Source organism: Lampetra planeri, chromosome 9, assembly GCF_965212315.1.
Source record: "Lampetra planeri chromosome 9, kcLamPlan1.2.h2, whole genome shotgun sequence".
Lineage (NCBI taxonomy): Eukaryota > Metazoa > Chordata > Hyperoartia > Petromyzontiformes > Petromyzontidae > Lampetra > Lampetra planeri.
Genome location: NC_136115.1, coordinates 12,832,091 through 12,850,699, shown reverse-complemented (window position 1 = coordinate 12,850,699; position 18,609 = coordinate 12,832,091). Strand labels below are relative to the sequence as shown.

Sequence of the window (18,609 nt, the reverse complement as noted above, 5' to 3'; positions counted from 1 at the left end):
GCAGGGAAAACGAAGTCTTGAGATTTTGGCGAGGCTTTCCTGGATCAACGAGCAAAGTAAATAACGGCAATAACACAGTGACTGCCCTCTTGTATTGGGAAATAGTGACGAGTGCTTTTGCTTCACGTGGGAGGAAATCAGAAGTACCCGGAGAGAGAAAAAAAAAACCGTCGCTCAAACGTGCGGGGAAGAGCGCCCTTTTCTTAAAGTTTCGCACAGATGGGTGCTCGCTAACCCGGCTCGCTGTCCTGACATCTCGTGGCCACTACATCGGAGCGGAACCCGCGGGGGTTTGGGTGGCTTCACGCAAATATCCTGCCGTGATCCGCCATCCCCGCCGCCCTCTCTCCGCCCTTTGCCTTCCAAGCGCGACTGATCACAGCGAGCACACGACGCAGCAGACGTCTCGGTTCGAACAATTTCCCAAACGCGCGCGTGCGCGTGTGCGCCTGGGAATTCACCAGGAAGAGCTTCTCGGAGTCTAGTCGCCAGGGAGCGGGAGGGCGGACCGCCACTGCTCGGCACGCCGAGTCCCAGAACTCCCTTGCCGAGCAGGAGGGGGGGGGCTGTTGCTGCTGCGGGGGCCCCAACTGGCCGCGTGGTCGAACTCTTATCGAGTATTTGACTTTGACGCGATCCGTCTGCCCCCACCACCACCACCGCCTCATCCTCCTCCTCGTCTCCATGGTCACCATTAATTCCCCACCAACCCACCCGCTCTCCATCACTCACTCTCGCGCGCATGCGCGTGCAGTCTCTTGGGGGGAGGGGTAGTGAGGGAGGGGGGCGGGGGGCTGGGGGGGGTAGATAAGGGTGGGGGCTGGGGGGTATGTGCACGCGCGGCGCGTGTTACTAACGACTTGGAGATGGAGGAGTCGTTGGGGGGGGGGACCAGGTTGCTTGTGGTGGTTGTGAGGGTGGGGGGTGGGTGACGAGGGAGGAAAGCGGTGGGAGGGGTCGGGGTCGGGGTGGGGTGGAGGGGAAATTGGGGGGTGAGGGGAGGTTCGTGCACCCGGCTCCTCCCCACTCCCCCCTTGTGGACCCCCACCACCCCCACCACCCCCACCACTAGCCCCGCCCCCGCCATTAGCATCTTGTTCACAGCCCGCTGGCCCGCGTTGCTAGGACACCGTCGTCGTGGAAACTGCTCGGCCCGGGGGAGGGGACGAAGGAGGCGGGGCGAGCAGGGGGGGGGGGGCGTCGGGGGGCGGGGCGGGGGGGGTTTCATTCCGCGGGTCTCGCCCCATCTGCTCGCTTTTATTGCCCCCCCCCCTCGCATCCCCCCCACCCCCCCGCATCCCCCCCACCCCCCTCATCCCCACCCCCCCCACCCCCCTCATCCCCCCCACCCCCCGCATCCCCCGCATCCCCCCCACCCCCCGCATCCCCCGCATCCCCCCCCACCCTGACTGCCCCCCTCCCTCCCTCCTCCCCCCTCCTCCCCCATTCCCGGTCCTGAGCACCTGGGCGGGAGACGAGGTGGGGGAAGGGGGGGGCGAGGTGGGGGGGAGGGGGCGAGGTGGGGGGAGGGGGGAGCGCATCTCGCCCAACAAAGACGAGTGCTGCAATAAGCGCGTGGGGTGTCTTTGTGTACGTGCGCCTGTACGTGTGTGTCTCCGCCTGTACGTGTGTGTCTCCGCCTGTACGGACACGCGTACAGGCGGAGACACACGTGCTCACACACAACCGAACATGCGGCTACGTGGGGAGCGGTGGCGCAGTGGTTAGCGCATTGCGCAACGCCAACCCCGGCCACCCGAGTTCGATTCCCCCCGCGCTCTCGAACCCGATCAAGCGAATATTTGAACCGGTCCTTGCGCGCTAAGGTTTACTCGGCCTGAAATGAGTGTTCGCGTGTGTGTGTGTTGGGGAGCGGTGGTGCAGCGGTTAGCGCGCTGCGCTACGACCCGGTGACACAAGTTCGATTCGCGCTCACGGCCGACACCGGTGACGATTTTCTGAACCGTTCTTGGGCCTCCCCCTAGGTTGACTCAGCCTCAAATGAGTACCTGGTGTGGTGTGTAAAAACATCGCCACTAGGGAGACGAAGGCGGCCGGGCGTGGTTGTCTGCCACACCAAACCCTCTCGGTGTGCCCGCTCGGGTGTGTGTTTGTGTGCGTTTGTGTGTTGGTCTGAGAGTGTGTGTGTTGGTATGAGTGTGTGTGTGTTGGTATGAGTGTGTGTGTGCGTGTGTGTTGGTATAAGTGTGTGTGTGTGCGTGTGTGTGCGTGTGTGTTGGTATAAGTGTGTGCGTGTGTGCGTGTGTTGGTATGAGTGTGTGTGTGCGCGATAGGGTTGTAGTTAAGAAGACTTGTGACTAAGTCGAGACTGGTGGTGAATGTCATTTTGTGTCGAGCCGTGCGAGTGCGTCGCGTTACTTGTTAATCATAAACAAAGCACGGCCTATGGTTTGCGACGCGTGTACATGTGTGTGTGTACACTGTGTGTGTGTACACTGTGTGTACTGTACATTGTGTGTGTACTCTGTGTGTGTACTCTGTGTGTGTGTTTTGTGTGTGTTTTTTGTGTGTGTACTGTGTGTGTGTACACTGTGTACGTTGTGTGTGCACTGTGTGTACTTTGTGTGTGCTCTGTGTGTACACTGTGTGTCAGAGGTGGGACAAAGTCATTGTTATGCAAGTCCAAGTCGAGTCGCAAGTCATCAAATTCATGACTCGAGTCTGACTCGAGTCCAAGTCACATGACTCGAGTCCACACCTCTGCTGTGTGTACTCTGTGTGTGTGTGTACTGTGTGTGTGTACGCTGTGTACTTTGTGTGTACTCTGTGTGTGTACACTGTGTGTACTCTGTGTGTGTGTACTTTGTGTGTGTGTACTTTGTGTGTGTACTGTGTGTGTGTTGACTGTGCTGTGTGTGTGACAGATCACGACGCACCTGCTGTGTTGTGAACTCTCCGAGCCCATTCCGTGTGCTAATTGTGCCCGTGTCACTGCGAACGTGGGGAACACACACACACTCAACTTACACACACACACTCTACTTACACACACACACTCTTACACACACACATCTTACACACACTCCGCTTACACACACACACTCCTTACACACTCCACTTACACACACACACACTCCTTACACACACACTCCCCTTACACGCACATACTCCCCTTACACGCACACACACCCCTTACACGCACACACACCCCTTACACGCACACACACCCCTTACACGCACACACACTCCACTTATACACACACACTCTGCTTACGCACACTCCAATTTTACACACACACCCCGCTTACACACACACACTCCACACACACTCATCTTACACACACTCCACTTATACACACACACTCCTTACACACCCTCCACTTACACACACTCCTTACACACTCCACTTATACACACACACTGCTTACACACACACCCTCCACTTACACACACACACTCCACTTACGCACACTCCTTACACACATACCCTCCACTTACACACACTCCTTATACACACACTCCACTTACACACACACACTCCTTACACACACACACTCCTTACACACACGCACTCCTTACACACACACACTCCACTTACACACACACTCATCTTACACACACACTCTCACTTACACACACCTCGCCACTGCTCATGCTTTTTTACACCGCTGGATGGAAGCTCTCCGCAGGCCTTCCAGGCGTCATGGGGATGGGGTCGCTTGACCATACTTGACCACGCCGGCCAGTGCAAGGGTGGGGTCGACCGCTGACTCGCGCGGTGGTCGCCATTCGGTGTGCTGACCACTGCGCCACCGCTCCTGCTGCCCGATATCATTTAGCGGGCAACGCAAAGATTAAATAGGGACGCGTATCCATCGATCGATTCCAGAGTTGATTGCTCGTCTCGTTGTCTGTCTCCGTTGTTGTTGTTGTTTGTCTCCGTTGTTGTTGTTTGTTTGTCTCCGTTGTTGTTGTTTATCTCCGTTGTTGTTGTTTGTCTCTGCTTTTAGCACAGTACCCAACAATAATAGTGTCGAGAACCATCCACAGGCCTCCGTCAGTGAAAGCAACATTAATGCGACGTTATCATCGATGCGTTATCGTTAATAGCATTAATAGTGCAGCATTCTTATTATTATCCAGAGAATATAACGACACTTAAAGGCATCTGTCCGTATTCCCAAAATGCCCATTGAAAGTTAACAAGCGAATTTGAACGCGGATGGGAACTCATTCATTGGCATCAGGAATACGAATGCCACTTGTAAGAGGAGGCGCCACCACCAGCACCACCACCTTGCACACGCTGCAGAGTGGCTGAAGAGCTGCTGCTGCTGCTACGCTGATGGGGAGGAAGCTGCGGGCGTGTGGAGCTCACTTGCTGGACTGGCTCGGCTGGGTTGTTCACGTGGTCGGGGTTGTCTGGGGCCAACTCCTGCTGCCGCTGCTTGAATGCGTGCCGGGTGTGCACGGTGGTTTTGTGCGTGTCCGTGTGTGCGTGTGTTTGTGTGTGCGTGTCTGTGTGTCTGTGTGTGTGTCTGTGTGTGTGTGTGCGCGTGTGTATGTGTGTGTGTTAGCTAACAGCACTTGCCCCTACAGTATGTTAAGGCTATACGGGGGATCTTTGTCTTTGTGTGTAGGGGGAGCGGTGGTGGAGCGGTTAGCGCTACGAACCCGGCGACCCGAGTTCGATTTCCGCTCACGGCCAACACCGGTGACGATTTTCTGAACCGGTCCTGGGCCTCCCCTAGGTCGACTCAGCCTCAAATCAGTACCTGGTGCGGTGTGTAAACATCGCCGCTGCGGAGACAAAGGAGACCGGGCGTGGTGCTGATCACCCACCAACTCGTGTGCCTGTGCCGGCTTTCATAGGTGCCACTCGCGAGCAGCACTTGCCCCAAAAGTCTATGAAGGCTATAGGGGGGGGGGGGGGCTCTTTGTCATGGCGAGAGTGGGGAGCGGTCGTGCAGCAATTAGCGCGCTGCGCTACAAAACCGGCGACCCGGGCTCAATTCCAGCTCACCGCTGACGATTATCTGAACCGGTCGTGGGCCTCCCCGAGGTCGACTCAGTCTCAAACGAGTGACTGTGTAAAAAAAGCATTGCTCCTTGGGAGACAAAGGCGGCCGGGCGTTGGTGCTGCCACCCAGCCACCTACCGCCTCTACTCGCCAACAGCACTTGCCTCAACAGTCTGTTAAGGCTATACGGGGATCTTTGTCTTTGTCACTTGTGTCCTCTGGGTGGCTTCCCGTTATAAATAGCTGGCGGGTGTTAAAAATTGCCCATCGCCCCCCCCCCAACCTCCCCCTGCCCCCGCCCCACCGTCTCCCCACTCTCTCTCCTCGCTCTTAAACACCCCCCCCCTTCTTCTCACTCTCTCTCGACTGCTCTTCCCCCTCCGCCCTTCATCTCCGGCTGTAACAAAACAAAACAAAAATCGCGCACACCCCCAACTAATTTATGCCGAACTCATCCACCAGGAGGGAAGAGGGCACGGCAGGAGTGGGGGGGGGGACGACGACGACACGAGGGTGGAGTGGAGAAATGAGCGGAGAAAGAGGAGAGAGGAGAAGAGGGGTGGGACAAGGTTGGGAGATAATGAGTGGTGCGGGGGAGTAGAGTGTAAACGAGAAAGTGGATTAGAGGAGAGAGAGAAGAGTGGTGATCACCAGAGGGGAGGGAGGTGAGAGAGAGAGAGAGAGGCACACAGTCGACGAGAGAGGGAGCAGAGTGAGAGGTCAGAGTGGAGAGAGTCCTTCAAGATGAATACTCAACACAAAGACAAAGATCCCCCGTGTAGCCTGTAACAGACTGTTGGGGCAAGTACTGTTAGCGAGCACCTATGAAGGCCGGCACGGCACATGAGGGGTCGGGGGGGGGGCAGCACCACGCCCGGCCGCCTTTGTCTCCCTAGTGGCGATGTTTACACACCGCTACCAGGTACTCGTTTAAGGCTGAGTCGACCTAATCACAAACACACACATACGGTGACTTTAAAAGAGACAGGAAATGCGGTTGTGAACATAGGGGCCGCTCCTCCCAGCATGCCTTGCGTCACATCACAGGTGGTCGTGGGTTCGATCCCGGCTCTGACCTCTGCTGTATATTTGGTCGCGTGAATTTATCTCCGGGTCCTCCGGTTTTCCCCTCCACATTTAGAATCAACAACGCGCGTTCAGAGTATTTGGCTGCTATGCATGTGCACGTGATAAGCCACTTGGTTGAGCTATCATTTGTGTCCAGGTCGCTTCTGAAAAAAGAGTTGTATAGCTCAGTGGGCCTTACAAGGGTAACATAAAAAAAAACAACAAACTCCACTCTCCGTCCTGAAGGCTCTCGCGTCGTGGCTGGCAGACCTCGACGTTGGCACCTCGTGGCCCCTGACACATTGCCGTCACTCGCAAGAATAGAATAGAAACCAGACGTCTGCGTGCGCGCGTGCGGTCGTCCGCGTAACAGAGCCGCCGGGGAGTGGACACAACTCGCGGGGGGGGGCTTTTCATTCCGACGATGGAAGAGACGACGGTTCGACACGCGGACCGCGGTCGATTATCGGCAATGACCACGATCGTTTGCGATCTGGACGAGCACGTCCGTTATTTCCTGTCGGCCGGGGCGACTCGGAGCGTGTGTGTTTGTTGTTGTTACATCGTCACGTCTCCTCTCAACACGTTTGGAAGGGGGCTGCCCCCCCCCCCACCCCTGGGCAGCTGTCTCTGTGTGCCACGAGGTGTCTCGGCACGTGGCCTGCGATCGGACATCACCGGTCTGCCCGTACGGGGAAGGGGGGGCGACAGTTCGTGGTGCGTGTGATCACAATTGAGCGGAAGCAGAGGGAGGGGTCATTCATCTGACCTCGCTCAAATCGTTGGCTGATTTGAGCGAGCGGTACGGCGGTCTTTGACGCCGGCTCTCTTTGGTAGCTTCCCCCCCGCTTAGTCTGTCACTCTGCTCGCTCGCTCGGTCGCCTTCTCTCGCAAACTCTGTCTCTGAGGTGTCTCCACTCTATGGACTCTCACTCTCCCCTGGTGCCTCCACACAGCTCCATACATCTCTCTCTCTACCGCTCTCTCTGTCTCCCCACCCCTTGCTCTCCCTCCCTCGCTCTCTCTCTCACACCTCTCCCCGCTCCCTCATTCTCATTTTCCTCTCTCGCTTTCCCCCTCAGCCTTGCGTTTAATCCTACAGAGCACAGGAATAATCTGGTTTAGGCGTGTGTGTGTGCACGCGCGCCGCCTGTATGTGAGCCTGCATGCGTGTGTGTGTGTCTCTATATTTGTACGTGTGCCTATGCAAGTGCACGTGAGCGTGTGTTTGTATCTGTGTGTGTACCTGCGTGTGTGCGCGCGCGCTAATGTTGCATGTCTTTATGTATCTGTGTGAATGTGCGTCTGCAGTATATTTGAGCGATTGCTTGTGTGTCTGTGTGTGTCTGTGTGTGCGCGGGGAGCGGCCGTGCAGTGGTTTTTAGCGCGGTGTGCGGCAAAATCGGCGACCCGAGTTCGATTTCCGCCCGCAGCCGACATCGGTGACAAATATCTGTGACCGGTCCTGGGCCTCCTCTAGGTTGACTCGGTGTGGAAACAGCACTGGGGGGAGATAAAGGCAGCCGGGCGGGGTACTGCCCACTGGCCGTGTTGGCCTTCATTCGTGCTCACCAACAGCACTTGCCCCCAACGGTCTGTTAAAAGGCTACATGGGGGACCTTTGTCTTTTGTACGTGAACTTTGCCTGTTGAAGTTAACGTGCGTATGTGTGTGCGTGTAAATATCTGTGTTTTCTGTCAGTGTGTCTGCAGATGAGTGCATTTGCAAAATGCATTTGTGTAAATATTTGTCTGTACAAATGTGAGTGTGGGCGTGTGAATGTATACGTGTGTGTTTGTTCGTGTAAACACGTTTCAATGTGTGTGCGTGTTTGCATAAGTGTGATCTCTAGGCCATTATGATCATCGCGATTTAGCATTCAGTATCTTTAACACTGGCGCGGACCTCCCTTAGGTTGACTCAGCCCAAAGGGAGCAGCCGGTTAAAATGCTGATACCGATTCGTCGGTCGATGTCATTGCCCCACGATACTTGCGCGGAATCGTGCGTGCAGAATCAACATTGACCGGCGTGTATGTGCGGTGTGCAATGGGCACACGTGACTCCTGCAGCCACTAGTGGCCGCTACATTAACCACGATGTAAGACGTAATAATAGCAACTTGCATCGACACTGAATCGTGACACTTCAGCGAGTGGCGTTGGGGGGGGGGGCGTTTGTTAATGAGGGTTGGGAGTCTGTGCCGGATTATCCCAGTAGCACAAGTAGCGACATGTAGTAGTAGCTACATGTGTAGTAGCTACTACACATGTAGTAGCTACTACACATGTAGTAGCTACTACACGTGTAATAGCAAGTAATATCTGAACCCTTCCTAGCTACTACACATGTAGCTACGGGCCCCGCACTTTCAAGGGCCCCGCGCTAAATGCTTTCAAGCTATCAATTCCGGGTCAATGATTCAGCATTTGCTCTATTACTATAGTACTATACTGCCTTCAACTTAAGGTTAGCGATTTGTCGTATTATTTGGGCTGCATAGCAAATGAAAAAAATACAATAACTTAACTATGCAAGTGAAAAGTTCGTGTGTTTTAATATATGTGTTTATTTATTTATTTAGGGCTTCTTTATAACAAATGCTATAGGCCTCGCACGAGCTCAATCCGGCACTGTTGGCAGGAGGGGGGATCTGGGAGACGCAGGGCTTGGGGGGGGCAGATCCATCCAGCCTTCGTAATGATCAAGTGACCAAGTAATATCTGAACCCTTCCTGGGCATCCCCCTAAGTTGACTCAACCACAAATGAGCACCTGGTGCATTGTGTGTGTGTGTAAATATCACCAGGACAGAGACAGAGACGGCCCAGGCTTGGTGCTGACTAAAGTCACTCCTGGCTCCATCCTTCGTGTGCCGTGCCGGCCTTCTAATAATCGACGCTCTTGAAACAAATAAACCACTTGCACCCCCCCTCCCCCCAAACTCTCTCTACTCCCAACCAGCTGGGGAATCGTCCCGCCGTCGTCGCTGTGTGTGTGTGCGCCTCTCGTGTCATGTGTGTGCGCGCCTCTCGTGTCATGTGTGTGCACGCCTCTCGTGTCATTACAATCGCGACACGTGGGAGCCCGAGCGAGCGGTGGGAGGGAGCGCCGGAGATTAAGTGGAGAGATAATGCGTGATGATACACGCCTTCACGACCACCTCTCGCGCGCTGCGAGATGTTGACCACCTCGCCCGGTACACGGGCGGTCGTGGGCTCGACCCCGACCCTGACGCCTGCTGCTGTATATTTGGACTTTGCGTGTCTCTCTCCCCGTGGGTCGCGTGGATTTTTCTCCGGCCCCTTCTGGTTTTTCCAGACACATTTAGAATGAACATGCGCTTGGAGTGTTTGGCTGCTATAAATGTACACGTTATAAGCCACTTCGTCGCCAGTTATATATATATTGTATATGTGTTCTATATATGTGTGTAAAAGGCGACATATCCGGCAACGGACCAAATTCACAGCGCATAGAGAGGCCGGAGAGGTGTGCACTGTGAAGAAGGGTCATTACCCGAAACGTTGCCTATTTTATATTTTGAGTTCTCAATTTGCGTTGTTGGTGACGGTTGTGTTGAGTTGTGTTGCTGCTGTTGTTTGTGCTTGTGCACCGCTGCCAACGCATCACCACCAGCTCATTCCTTTGACTTTTATTCAAGTCGCCGTGACGTCTCTTCCTTGCGCCAGTCCGCTCGTCCGTGGCGCCCTCCTCGTCCTGTCCCTCGGTGCAATTCCCAGCGCGCATCTCACTCCCCCCCCTCCTCCTCCTTCTCCTGCTTCCCGCTTGACTTCGCTGCGCGCTTCTTCTACCGTTCTGCTTTCTTGGCAAATCGTCCGCGCCTCTGATCCGCGACGTCACATGGCGCCTGACAAAGCGCCGAGTTGACGCGCCGCGTCTCGTGAACGACAGAGCCACGTTGACCCACCTCGGTGACGCGTGCTCACAACCTCACCGCCGGCAAGGGGCAAGGGGGGGGGGAGGTCATCATCCAGCAGTGGATTGAGAGCGGGGCAGTGGATTGAGAGCGGGGCAGTGGATTGAGAGCGGGGCAGTGGATTGAGAGCGGGGCAGTGGATTGAGAGCGGGGTGTCAATACGCGGCCGGTTGCACGTTGCTCCGCACGTGTACGGTGGGGGATGGTCTTGTACGTGCGCATGATGTTGGACTTCTTTCGCACCGTACGTAGCCAACCGCGCTAATTGGAGGTTTCACCTGCGGCAGTAATTTGAGCAGTTGGAATTGGCGCGGATAAACGTGTCTGTGTGTGTCTGTGTGTGGAGTCGGAATATGCAAATGCGTAGTTTCCAGACGCAGGCAATGGGGGTTTAATTAACGGACTCGTTAATGTAATTATTCCTTTACTGTCATTGTAACAATATTGGTTAGAGACCGACACAGGCTTCATTGTCGACTGTAATTGTAGTGCTCGGGACGCCGTGGTGGCGAGATTTGAACTACCTCGCCCGGCATGCAGGAGGTCGTGGGTTCGATCTCCTGATCCTGTAACGCCTGCTGTGTTTGCGAGTCTCTCTCCCCGTGGTCGCGTGGATTTTTCTCCGGGTCCTCCGGTTTTCCCGCTCCACGTTTGGAATGAACATCGCGTCTTCAGAGTCTGTGGTTGTTACAAATGTCCACAAGATACGCCACTCCGTTATCACTTGTGGGCAGGTCGCTTCTGAAAAAAATAGCTACATAGCTCAGTGTGCCTTGCCTGGTAAAATAAAATAAAGTCGTCTAATTAGTTTAGTTTTTAGTTCGCTGACGGGATGTCCACGATGGTGCACGAGTGTGGTGTGGTGTGCATGGTGGGTGTGTGTGTTGGTGAGTGTGGTGTGGTGTGCATGGTGGGTGTGTGTGTTGGTGAGTGTGGTGTGGTGTGCATGGTGGGTGTGTGTGTTGGTGAGTGTGGTGTGGTGTACATGGTGGGTGTGTGTGTATTGGTGAGTGTGGTGTGGTGTACATGGTGGGTGTGTGTGTTGGTGAGTGTGGTGTGGTGTACATGGTGGGTGTGTGTGTGTGTTGGGGAGTGTGGGGTGGGTGCATGGTGGGTGTGTGTGTTGGTGAGTGTGGTGTGGTGTGCATGGTGGCGTGGGTGTGTGTGATGGTGAGTGTGGTGTGGTGTGGGTGCATGGTGGGGTGGGTGTGTGTGGTGAGTGTGGGGTGGTGTGCCATCATAATTGGGGTGACAAAGGCGGCCAGGTGTGGTTCTGTCAGCAACAGCACTTGCCCTCGAACTGTGTGAGAGGTTACACGGGGATCTGTGTCTTTGTGTTGTTAATGAGAGTGGTCGTGGCTGCGTTGTGTCTGCTAGGAGCTTTCCTGAGTGGTGTGCCTGGCGCGGTGGGGTGCGGGTGCCATGTGGTTTACACGGCACCCATACTAAACCAGCAGTCTTACAGGTACCACGCACACCCCCACACTCACACCACACACACCCACGCACACCCCCACACAAACCCACACACACCCACACATACACCCCCACACAAACCCACACACACCTACAGACGCACACACACACACACCCACAGACACACACCCACAGACACATCCACAGACACCCACACACACGCACAACCCCACACACACCCACACGCACCCACACACGCCCACACACACACACCCACTCACAACCCCGCACGCACGCACCCACACGCACACACCCACACGCACTCCCACACACACTCCCACACACACACACCCATCCACACACATACACACCCCCCACCCACACCCCCACTCCCTCCATTCCGCCCACCGCCGCCCCTCTCTACCCGCATCGTGGACAATCGCACCGAGGCAGCCCCTCACCACCACCGCCGACTTGGCTCGGTGCATCAGCAGCGGCAGCAGCAGCAGCGGCGCCTCTCGCGTTATCTGCATCGGCGCCGCCGCTCAACCCCGCCGGCCCCCACCCCCACGCCCACCCCTTCACCACCCACCACCCACCACGATGCGAACAACAGAATATGTATGAAGGCCGCAGGCCACCGCGGAGAGAGACAAAGACGGTCGGGCGCTCACACCCTTCCCCCCGCCGGTGTCGCGAACGGCACCGGCTCCGATAGCCTGAGCACGGCTTGGCATGTGGCGATGCGTGTGTGTGCGCGTAGGTGTGCGTGTGTGCGCGTAGGTGTGCGTGTGTGCGCGTAGGTGTGCGTGTGTGCTCGTAGCTGTGCGTGTGTGCGCGTAGGTGTGCGTGTGTGCGCGTAGGTGTGCGTGTGTGCGCGTAGCTGTGCGTGTGTGCGCGTAGCTGTGCGTGTGTGCGCGTAGGTGTGCGTGTGTGCGCGTAGGTGTGCGTGTGTGCTCGTAGCTGTGCGTGTGTGCGCGTAGCTGTGCGTGTGTGCGCGTAGCTGTGCGTGTGTGCGCGTAGCTGTGCGTGTGTGCTCGTAGGTGTGCGTGTGTGTGCGTGTGTGCGTGGTGGGGCCGAGTGTGGTGCTGGCCATCATAGGTGCTCGCTAACAGCGAGGCTATACGGGGGGAGCGTGAGTCCTATGAGTCGAGCGTGTGTATGCATTGGTGTGTTGGTGAGCGTGTTGGTGATTGAGAGAGTGTGTTGGTGAGTGTGGTGTGTGGGAGTCTGTGTTGGTGAGTGTGGTGGTGAGCGTGTTGGTGTGTGAGAGAGTGTGTTGGTGAGTGAGAGTCTGTGTTGGTGAGTGTGTTGGTGAGTGTGAGAGACTTTGTGTTGGTGAGTGTGTGCGTGAGTGTGTTGGTGAGTGAGAATCTGTGTTGGTTAGTGTGTTGGTGTGTTGGTGTGTGTGTTGGTCAGTGAGAGTCTGTGTTGGTGAGTGTTGGTGTGTGTGTTGGTGAGTGAGAGTCTGTGTTGGTGAGTGTGTGAGAGAGTGTGTTGGTGAGCGTGTTGGTGAGTGAGAGTCTGTGTTGGTTAGTGTGTTGGTGAGTGTGTTGGTGTGTTGGTGAGCGTGTTGGTGAGTGAGAGTCTGTGTTGGTTAGTGTATTGGTGTGTTGGTGAGTGTGTTGGTGTGTTGGTGAGCGTGTTGGTGAGTGAGAGTCTGTGTTGGTTAGTGTGTTGGTGTGTTGGTGAGTGTGTTGGTGTGTTGGTGAGCGTGTTGGTGAGTGAGAGTCTGTGTTGGTTAGTGTGTTGGTGTGTTGGTGAGTGTGTTGGGGAGTGTGTGAGAGAGTGGTGTTGGTGAGTGTGTGTGTGTGCACGAGTGGCGCGTGTAATGTATCACACACACTCACACACACACATTGGCCTCATAAGTATTCTCTGCGTCGGAGTTCTGGGCCGTTTAATTAATTGATCGTCGAGTAAACACACACACTCACACACACACTCAGACACACACACACTCACACACACACTCAGACACACACACACTCACACACACACTCAGACACTCACACACACACTCACACACACACTCACACACACACTCACACACACACTCACACACACACTCACACACACACTCACACACACACTCAGACACTCACACACACACTCAGACACACACTCACTCTGCATTGCCCACCCAGCCTGCTTACCCGTCTGCTCACACGCGATATGATTCGCCGTGTGTGTGTCTGCGTGTGGAGCGGTGGTGCAGTGGTTAGCGCGCTGCGCTCCTGGCCCCCAACATCGGTGACATATCTGAACCGGTCCTGGGCCTCCCCCCCCCATAAGTCGACTCGGCCTCAAATCCTCAAATGGTTATCAGGTGCGATGCGTAAACATCGCCACTGCGGAGACAAATACGGCCGGGCGTGGTGCTACCCACCCACCCACTCGCGTGCCGCGCTGACAGCACTTGCCCCGGCAGTATGTTCAAGGCTATACAGGTGGTCTTTGTCTTTGCGTGCGTGTGTGCGTGTGTGGAACAGAGAGAGCACCATCTTCTCTTGCCTGTGATTACATCTGCTGCTCTCGCTCCCCTCCCTCTCCATCGCTCCCTGCCTCCCTCTCCATCGCTCCCTGCCTCTCCATCGCTCCCCTCCCTCTCCATCGCTCCCCTCCCTCTCCATCGCTCCCTGCCTCCCTCTCCATCGCTCCCCTCCCTCTCCATCGCTCCCTGCCTCCCTCTCCATCGCTCCCTGCCTCTCCATCGCTCCCCTCCCTCTCCATCGCTCCCTGCCTCCCTCTCCATCGCTCCCCTCCCTCTCCATCGCTCCCCTCCCTCTCCATCGCTCCCTGCCTCCCTCTCCATCGCTCCCTGCCTCCCTCTCCATCGCTCCCTGCCTCCCTCTCCATCGCTCCCCTCCCTCTCCATCGCTCCCTGCCTCCCTCTCCATCGCTCCCTGCCTCCCTCTCCATCGCTCCCTGCCTCCCTCTCCATCGCTCCCTGCCTCCCTCTCCATCGCTCCCTGCCTCCCTCTCCATCGCTCCCTGCCTTCCTCTCCATCGCTCCCTGCCTCCCTCTCCATCGCTCCCTGCCTCCCTCTCCATCGCTCCCTGCTTCCCTCTCCATCGCTCCCCTCCCTCTCCATCGCTCCCCTCCCTCTCCATCGCTCCCCTCCCTCTCCATCGCTCCCCTCCCTCTCCATCGCTCCCTGCCTCCCTCTCCTCCCCCCGTGGCTTCTCAGCCCCCACCCTTATTACGACAGCTCACTCACACCACAGGCAGAGTGGTCACACAGGCAGACAGACACACACAGACACACACGGACAGATACACACCGCACATACGACCCCGAGTGGCCAGGTTCGCAGTCCAGCGCGCTAACCACTACACTACCGCTCCCCACCACACAACAACAACAACAACAACCGCCATTCGCCACTAAGTGGCGGTGACGTCACCACGACGCTTGTGCCAGGCCATGTGCACCCTGAGGCCACGTGAAGTGTCGAACGCCCGCTGGCAGGAGGTCACGGGGCAGACCCAGGTGCCACGGGTCGACTGACCGAGATGACCGAGACGAGTGGCTGATGCACCACCTGTGCCCCCTACTGTGCCAACTTGCTGTGCTTTAGCCACCCAGCGCTCCGCTCGTTGTTGTGAGCGTCGCTCCTCCGCCCTCCGTTGTTGTTGGAGGGCGACTGCCTCCAACTGCCCAGTAGCGTCCTTCACGAGCCTCCTCCACTGAGGCCGATCTTGACACCGCTGGTACCAGTCATCGGCAAGTCCACTCAGCTCCACGTCCTCCTGTACCACATCACTCCATCTCTTCTCTAGCCCGTGCCGCGCCCGTTTAGCCCCCTCGATCCGGCCGAACAAAAGCTGTTTAGGCATGCGGTGGCTGGGCATGCGGGCTACAGATACACACAGACACTGTATATATACACACACACACCCCACACACACACACCCCACACACACACACCCTACACACACACACCCGGCACATACACACCCCACACACACACGCCCCACACACACCCCCACACACCCACCCCCACACCCCACACACACCCCACCCACACACACCACACACACACACCCTACACACACACCCGGCACATACACACCCCACCCACACACACGCCCCACACACACCCCACCCACACACACACACAAACCCAAACCCCACACAGTGAGAGGGTTGGGGTTGGTGTGTGAGTGAGTGTGTGAGTAAGAGGGTTGGGGTGTGAGTGAGTGAGTGTGTGAGTAAGAGGGTTGGGGTGTGAGTGTGAGAGTGTGTGAGTAAGAGGGTTGGGGTGTGAGTGTGTGTGTGAGAGGGTTGGGGTGAGTGTGTGAGTGAGTGAGTGTGTGAGTGAGAGGGTTGGGGTGTGAGTGTGTGTGTGAGAGGGTTGGGGTGAGTGTGTGAGTGAGTGTGTGAGTGAGTGAGAGGGTTGGGGTGTGAGTGTGTGTGTGAGAGGGTTGGGGTGAGTGTGTGAGTGAGTGTGTGAGTGAGTGAGAGGGTTGGGGTGTGAGTGTGTGTGTGAGAGGGTTGGGGTTGGTGTGAGTGAGTGAGTGAGAGGGTTGAGGTTGGTGTGAGTGAGTGAGTGTGTGAGTAAGGGGGTTGGGGTGTGAGTGAGTGAGTGAGAGGGTTGGGTTGTGAGTGAGTGTGTGAGTAAGGGGGTTGGGGTGTGAGTGAGTGAGAGGGTTGGGGTGAGTGTGTGAGTGAGTGAGTGTGTGAGTGAGAGGGTTGGGGTGTGAGTGTGTGTGTGAGAGGGTTGGGGTGAGTGTGTGAGTGAGTGAGAGGGTTGGGGTGTGAGTGTGTGTGTGTGAGAGGGTTGGTGTGAGTGAGTGAGAGGGTTGGGTGTGAGTGAGTGAGTGTGTGAGTAAGGGGGTTGGGGTGTGAGTGTGTGAGTGAGTGGGTTGGGTGTGAGTGAGTGAGTGTGTGAGTGAGAGGGTTGGGGTGTGAGTGAGTGAGAGGGTTGGGGTGTGAGTGAGTGAGTGTGTGAGTAAGGGGGTTGGGGTGTGAGTGAGTGAGTGAGAGGGTTGGGGTGTGAGTGAGTAAGAGGGTTGGGTGTGAGTGAGTGTGTGAGTGAGAGGGTTGGGGTGTGAGTGAGTGAGTGAGTAAGGGGGTTGGGGTGTGAGTGAGTGAGTGAGAGGGTTGGGGTGTGAGTGAGTAAGGGGGTTGGGGTGTGAGTGAGTGAGTGAGAGGGTTGGGGTGTGAGTGAGTAAGAGGGTTGGGTGTGAGTGAGTGTGTGAGTGAGAGGGTTGGGGTGTGAGTGAGTGAGAGGGTTGAGGGGTTGGCGAGGGGAGGAGGTAGCGGTGGTTGCTGCGTCTCATTTCTCTTCTCGCGGTGACGGTGGTGGTGGTGGGGGTGGTAGGGGGGGGGGATCAGGGCGTGTGGGTGGGAGGTGAGGGGGAGGGGCGGAGGGGAGTTAAGCAGCCTGATTTGGTGACTGCTGAACACTAACAGGTATTGACAAAGAGAGCGAGCGGCGTGCGTGCTGCGCATACAAGGCGCCCGTGTGTGTGCGTGCGTGCATGTGTGTTTGTGTGCATGCATGTGTGTGTGTGCTGTGTGTATGTGTGGGGAGCGGTGGTGTAGCGGTTAGCGCTACACTGCGCTATGAACCTGGCGAGCCGGGTTCAATTCCCACTCGCGGCCAACAACAGTGACGATTATCTGAACCGGTCCCGGGCCTCCCCTAGGTCGACTCAGCCTCAAATGAGTACCTGGTGCGGTCTGTAAACATTGCAACTAGGGAGACAAAGGCGGTCGGGCGTGGTGCTGGCCACCCACCCCCTCGTGTGCCGTGCCGGCCTTCGTAGGTGCTCGCTAACGGCACTTGCCCCGACTGTCTATCAGGGTACCTTTGTCTCTACGTACGCAGAGATAGACAACTTCTTTTGCACCGTACGTGGCCAGCTGGCGACAGCAAACAAAACACCAAAAACCGCTCGAAAAAGAAATGAATTTTCAATCGAGATGAGTTGAAAATCGCCACGGACGCAGCACACGCGAGAGGAATTCCTCCACACCCCCCCCACACCGATCATCGTCGAGTGAAAACAATAAAATAACGAAACGAGGCCCAAAATCAACACCGAGACTTGGAGGAGGTGGAGACGTGAAAAGACCTCTCCCCTCGTTCGAGCAGCCCCAAGATAACTCTCGGGCGGGGGTTGTCGCGGGAGAAGTTGGTTTCACGATTAGAATAACTCGTGCAAGTAAAAGTAACACAAAAAATACGCGAATGTGAATTGATTGTCAATGTTACAATTCGGCTCGTTCATCCCGGAAGGCCTCACCGAGTCTCGGCTCCGCTTTTCAGGAGGGTCCTGCCAATTGTGCGTCGCAGCGGGCAGACAACGTTGCCATGCACGGACCCAATTGAGTCATTAGCGGGGTATTTTTTGTGAGTGTTTTGGGGGTTTGGGCTGATGCCGGGTTGCATTGTATGGGAGGAAACCAGAGCACCTGGAGGAAGCCAATTTCAGGACGGGGGGAGAGAACATACAGATTCGCCCGGGTCAGGAATCGGACCCAGAGCCTTTAAAGTGTCACCACTTCACCACTCACTCTGTCCCCGTATATATAACCTGTATAGAGTGCGTCTGTGTGTGTGGCTGATACACGTGGTTGTATGTGTAACCTGTATAGAGTGCGTCTGTGTGTGTGGCTGATACACGTGGTTGTATGTGTAACCTGTATAGAGTGCGTCTGTGTGTGTGGCTGATACACGTGGTTGTATGTATAACCTGTATAGAGTGCGTCTGTGTGTGTAGCTGATACACGTGGTTGTATGTGTAACCTGTATAGAGTGTGTCTGTGTGTGTGGCTGATACACGTGGTTGTATGTATAACCTGTATAGAGTGTGTCTGTGTGTGTGGCTGATACACGTGGTTGTATGTGTAACCTGTATAGAGTGCGTCTGTGTGTGTGGCTGATACACGTGGTTGTATGTGTAACCTGTATAGAGTGCGTCTGTGTGTGTGGCTGATACACGTGGTTGTATGTGTAACCTGTATAGAGTGTGTCTGTGTGTGTGGCTGATACACGTGGTTGTATGTGTAACCTGTATAGAGTGCGTCTGTGTGTGTGGCTGATACACGTGGTTGTATGTGTAACCTGTATAGAGTGCGTCTGTGTGTGTGGCTGGTACACGTGGTTGTATGTGTACAGGACGTATAACGACGTGGTTATGTGTGTACAGGAAGGTTTGTGTGTCGATCTGTGTTTGTACGAGTGTGTATTTGA

The 18,609-nt window shown here is 56.0% G+C and overlaps 1 protein-coding gene across 1 annotated transcript in view; it reads left to right on the top strand.

Moving 5' to 3' along the window:
- The window catches only part of LOC144720707 (zinc finger MIZ domain-containing protein 1-like), a 149,843-nt gene that overhangs the window by 55,783 nt on the left and 75,451 nt on the right, over positions 1–18,609 (top strand). Inside the window, 1 exon segment of the mRNA XM_078597683.1 lies at positions 11,365–11,452. The gene's annotated coding sequence lies outside the window, so the exon portion shown is untranslated.